We start from the raw sequence: 6,000 nt of genomic DNA on the forward strand, positions 1-6,000 counted from the left end.
CGAGGCAGACGCTTTAGGGCTAGATGTCAACGCTATAATGCGTTTGGGCAGATAGAGTTCTGGCAGTTTTAGATCTTATGTCCGTCCGGATTTAGTGGTCAATGAACGCTGATGCTTTCAAATTATATAATTATGGATATTATTTTGTAATTTGTTTGTTATGATTTAGGAATTTTCGGTCATTGTTTATTTTATCTGTGTTATTGTTTTTCTTCGGCAGGACCGGTCAGGCCCCAGATTTGGATCCTGGGACACTCATGTGTGCATTGGGCCGCTATCCGTGCAGCATGGTGGCCGCTTTGTGCTAACTTGGGTTTGGCGCAGGCTGACGTGTGACAGCAAGGTTTCAGGGGATTGCGGTGGGTACAGCTGCTGCAAAAAATTGTGTCACTTAGCAGAGATACGATGTCACCTATAGTCCTTGCTGGTGGGAACGATATCGGACAGGTTAAATTGGCCGGGCTCCTATCATAAATTCGCACGGATCTAGATAGTTTCCGACAACCATTTTCCCAGTGTGTGATAGTTTGGTCTGAGGTGGTAGCCAGGACAATCTGGCGCAGCGCCAGGGATATGTCGGCGTTGGAGAGGGATCGGAGGTTGTTGAATGGCTGCATTTCACTTTTTGTGCGTTCCATAGTTGAAATTGCTCTACGACATTGTTCGTTGGAAGGTGACAACACGGAGCTGCTGACCCCGGATGGGGTACATCTTAATGACATCAGGCTGAACATTTTCCTGTTGGATTTGCACAATGGGGCTGAGCAGTATCTGGCGCTTCTTAGTGGAGGTGGTCGGGGAACCGAGTAGGTTTCTCGGTTTCCCTCCTTGGCAGGGTTTTTATGGCTATGAAGGCGAGTTAGCACCCTAAAAGCCCGCTGTAACAGTAGTTCGTTGGCATCGCAAGTTTTGAAAGAACGGAAAAGTGAATAAATCCTTCAAGCTGATTTAAGTTATATTTATTAAATATTAAATTGTTATATAATAAAGCTGTGGCCACTTCCACTTACATACAATGTGTTTTGATTTATTTAAGGTGAATATAACAGTGAAATAAGGTCCTGGGCAGAATAGTTCTCAGGTTGGTGAATACCAATGCAGTCTCCCTGTTGTTAGGGCATACCACTCATAGTTGTACAGACATCTTTAGCTCCACGTTTTCCCAGAAAATCCCCATTCTCGTTAATCCCCATCCTTACACCATGCTTTGTACAGTCATCTGATGTAGAGAGGACAAACTGCCTCTTGTATTATAAGCTATAATATCCTTGTTTAAACATGTGGTGAGGTTTCAGGTCAGCTGGTCCTTCTTCAAGTTGCAGAGCACATCTGCCCCTTGGTCTGAAAGCTCGCCACACGTTTGAACAAGGATATTAGTAGGCTGAAGAATTAAATGAAATAATTTTTTATATGCAAGGAAAAGTTCTGCTGTGTCTAATGTGTGTATATATATAAAGTATATATACACATTACTAGCCTATACATATAATACTGCCCTACTATATAGGTAGGGTCCCCATTTAGGGCCCGGCAGTACTGCGCTGGCAGGCAGTAAGAGAGTTTAAATAGGTACATTCTCAATATGCCTGTGTCTAGAAGATAATAGATAGATAGATAGATAGATAGATAGATAGATAGATAGATAGATAGATAGATAGAGATGGACCGATGATAGATTCCTCTGGATTCCTCCAGCAAGTCTGGCTGGAGGCAATGGAGGGGGTAGAAAAATAATATTTTGTTTGATGGCGCAGCGCCCTGCAAGACGCCACTCTAGTTACTGTACCTCCAGTGCCTAGGGGCAAATATGGCCCTGGGCTCTGTGCAGGCCACTGGAGTTCCTAGACACCAAATTCATCAAACCTTGTTTTTATGGATCTCGCTTTGTGCACAAGGTCCACAAGGCATGCTGGAACAGTATAGGGCCTTCCCTAAAGACAATTGCCTAAAACATCTTTGTTTGCTATAGAATTAACATTGCCCTTCACAATACCCATGGGCCTGGACCAAACCCTGAAAACAGCCCCAGACCATTATCCCTTCTTCACCAAATTTTACAGTAGGCACTATGCATTCAGGTAGGTAACATTCTCCTGGCATCAGCCAAACCTGGATTTTCCAATCAGAATGCCATAGTGAATCGTGATTAATCACTCCAGAGAACACTCTTCCACTGCTCCAGAGTCCAGTGGCAGCGTACTTTACCCACTCCAGCTGGCGCTTGGCATTTGCACATGGCGATCTTAGGCTTGTGTGCAGCTCCTCGATCATGGAAACCCATTTCATGGAGCTCCCAACTCTCAATTCTTGTGCTAATGTCACTTCCAGAGTGTAATGATACTGACAGAATCCCAGTCCAGCAAAAAGCGCACCCACAACCAGACTTGGTGCAAGCTGTCAGACAAGGCAAGTGGTTGAACTCAACCTGCCTACCAGGGGAAAATCTAAATGAGACGTGGCATTGCTACCTGACAGATAACTCGGGCAGTGGGCAATCTAGGGACATGTAAAGATACAGACATCCTGCAGGTGAAAAGGTGAACTTGCTTTCGCCTGGCAGCTGCTGGTAGGTAGAGCGGACAGGTAGAGCAGTCAAATAAGCAGAGGTAATAACAAAGAGGTAACGTAGTACAATGCAATAAAACACAGGATAAGTCAGGCAGTCCGAGGTCAAAACACTATATATAAAATAAGGTACAAAATCGGAATACTAGAGAATGGTCAGGGGAGCCGGGGTCAGACAACAAGGTAACAACAAACAGATCTCACAGCAGCCAAAGAACAATGAGCCACAGTAAATTAATCTCTGGCAAAGAGGTCTAGCACCACGGGTGTTATATCATTGGATAAGGAGAGTGACAGCTAAGAAAACCACTCAAGATTGTAACCCTCACCTACCTCTCAGACCAGCTCTGATAACAGGGAATGTGACACAGAGGCAGTTTGGAAGTCGTGTATATTGACGAAGCCTCAGCGAAACGCACATCGGGTGCGCGGTGGTGCTCCTGGGTTCGGTCCGTCTTTGGCGTTGTTATTTGTCTAAATGCATTTCATGTATGTATTTTCCATTCAGGGGTAACTATTTATGTCTTTGTTATGTGACTGCATTATGTACTACTGACTAATTGCTGCAACACTGATATATTATTATTATTATTTGAAACATTTACTACGGTTTAGCCTCGTTTGGGATATTCTTACCAATTGCACTGTTTTACAGCATGTATTGACCTTGACACAGCGTCTCTACTCAGCCCACATACCGTGCTTGTTTCTTTCTCCCTCTATTTGTAAAGGTTGTATTCTTATTTTTATCCTTGTGTACTATTCCATACTGTTTATTATGCTTCAAAATAAAAACTGTTCTTAACCATTTTTGAAAATAAGGTCGTGTTATTCCTCAATAGGTTTCCCAGTCGTGTATATTGCACAAGACAATAGGCGATTTTTACATGCTACATGTTTCTGTACTTGCCGGCCCTGCTCTGTGAGTTTGTGTGGTCATGGCTGAGTTGTTTTGTTACTCCTAGACACTTCCACTTCACAATAATAGCACTCACAGTTTTCTTGGGCAGATCTAGTAGATAAAAAAGTTCACAAACTGCCTTCTAGCCACATTTAAAGTCACTGACCTGTTTAGTACGAGTATATAAATATATATATATATATATATATATATATATATATATATATATGAAAAATAAAAGTATAGGAGCTGCACCGTAGCTTGCAGTGAGGGTGCTATCCTCAGGGGAGACTTGACATGAAACCCCAAATACGCACAATCGCAATCCAGAGGAAGAGAGGCAGCACTCCAATATTATAAAGATCCAAAATTTTATTCACCCAACATAGAGGCAACGTTTCACCTTCCCATTGAAGGCATTTTCAAGCCACATTTAAAGTCACTGACCTGTTTAGTACGAGTATATAAATACATATATACATATATAGAAGAAATCCCACAGCACACCAAAGTAATCAAAAAGAGTGGTTTATTCAGCCAACTCAGCCGGAACGTTTCTTAGAATGTGGGTGTTGTACACAGCCTTATTGTAAGGGCAAAAATAGAAAACTTATGCTTCAAAAGGTAATGCTGTTTATTATACCCGCTTACATGCTGGTCTACTACATCAGCGGCGAGTATGTCTTTGATTTTGCATCAGATGGGTACAAAACCTATAAAATGTAATCCAAAAACAATCTTGTGGCTCTAAACAACATGCCATTGTGTTGACAACAGAAAGCCACGGGGGAAGTATTCCAGAATTTTTTTTCAAAATCCTTATAATGGGGCGGAAATATAATACTTTAGCTTTTGTTTATCAAAAGTAGGATAGTTTGGGAAGGCAAGCAGAGCCAGAACACTGAACAGAACTCTGTGCTAACATTTATAAACTTATCCCCTTATAACCATTTGAACAAGGGCAACCAATCACTTGAGGGGCAAATAAGTAGTTTAAGCAGGACTCCCCACCGCATTTATAGGCATTTACATTAGGGCCCCTTTACACGAGACAACTTTTTAAACCACTGATGAATGATCATTTGAAAAGTTGTGCATCGAAAATCTGATGGTCTTTTCCATCAAAATGATCCTTCCTTCCGGCAGCATCTACTGAGGACTCTGCGGCAGCATCAATAGAAGACTCTGCGGCAGCATCTACAGAGGGCACTGCGGCAGCATCCACAGAGGGCACTGCGGCAGCATCCACAGAGGGCACTGCGGCAGCATCCACAGTGGGCACTGCGGCAGCATCCACAGAGGGCACTGTGGCAGCATCCACAGAGGGCACTGCGGCAGCATCCACAGAGGGCACAGTGGCACTATCTAAAAAGGGGCTGCCCAATCTTGACATGTGTGTCTGCCAAACGCTGCCAACTGAGCCACCGGACTGCATTTAGCGACACTTAAACTGGAAAACTGGATTGTTGAAATAAGCACGTGGAGAAATATCTCAAATTTTAAACCTAGCCGTATTATTATAGTAATGTAGTATTAATTTTATAGTAATGTAGTATTATTATTATAGTAATATAGTGTTATAGTAGTTCAAATAAGTAATTTATTAACAATAATTTTGTGTTGTATCAAATTTGAAAGTAATGTGGCCCGTCAACTTACCGTGCCGAGTTTGAGACCCCTGATCTAGAGGATGGGATTAATAGCACTATTTCTATTTTTGCAGATGACACCAAGCTATGTAACATAGTTCAGTCTATGGAAGATGTTCGTGAATTGCAAGCGGATTTAAACAATCTAAGTGTTTGGGAATCCAGTTGGCAAATGAAGTTTAATGTAGATAAATGTAAAGTTATGCACCTGGGTACCAACAATTTGCATGCATCATATGTCCTAGGGGGAGCTACACTGGGAGAGTCACTTGTTGAGAAGGATCTGGGTGTACTTGTGGATCATAAATTAAATAACAGCATCCAATGTCAATCAGCTGCTTCAAAGGCCAGCAAGATATTGTCGTATATTAAAAGAGACATGAACTCGCGGGACAGGGATGTAATATTGCCACTTTACAGAGCATTAGTGAGGCCTCATCTAGAATATGCAGTTCAGTTCTGGGCTCCAGTTCATAGAAAGGATGCCCTGAAGTTGGAAAAAATACAAATAATAGCAACGAAGCTAATTAGGGGCATGGAGAATCTAAGTTATGAGGAAAGATTAAAAGAATTAAACCTATTTAGCCTTGAAAAGAGACGACTAAGAAGGGACATTATTAACTTATATAAATCTATGAATGGCACATACAAAAAATATGGTGAAATCCTGTTCCATGTAAAACCCCCTCAAAAGACAAGGGGGAGAAAAAAAGGTCTAATCTGCAGAGGCGACAAGTCTTCTTTACTGTGTGAACTGTGAATCTATGGAATAGTCACTGCAGGAGCCGTCACAGCAGGGACAGGAGATGGCTTTAAAAAAGGCTTAGATAATTTCCTAGAACAAAAAAATATTAGCTCCTATGTGTAGAAATTTTTCCCTTTTCC

This window comes from Rhinoderma darwinii, chromosome 9 (assembly GCF_050947455.1).
Source record: "Rhinoderma darwinii isolate aRhiDar2 chromosome 9, aRhiDar2.hap1, whole genome shotgun sequence".
In the NCBI taxonomy this organism is placed as follows: Eukaryota; Metazoa; Chordata; class Amphibia; order Anura; family Rhinodermatidae; genus Rhinoderma; species Rhinoderma darwinii.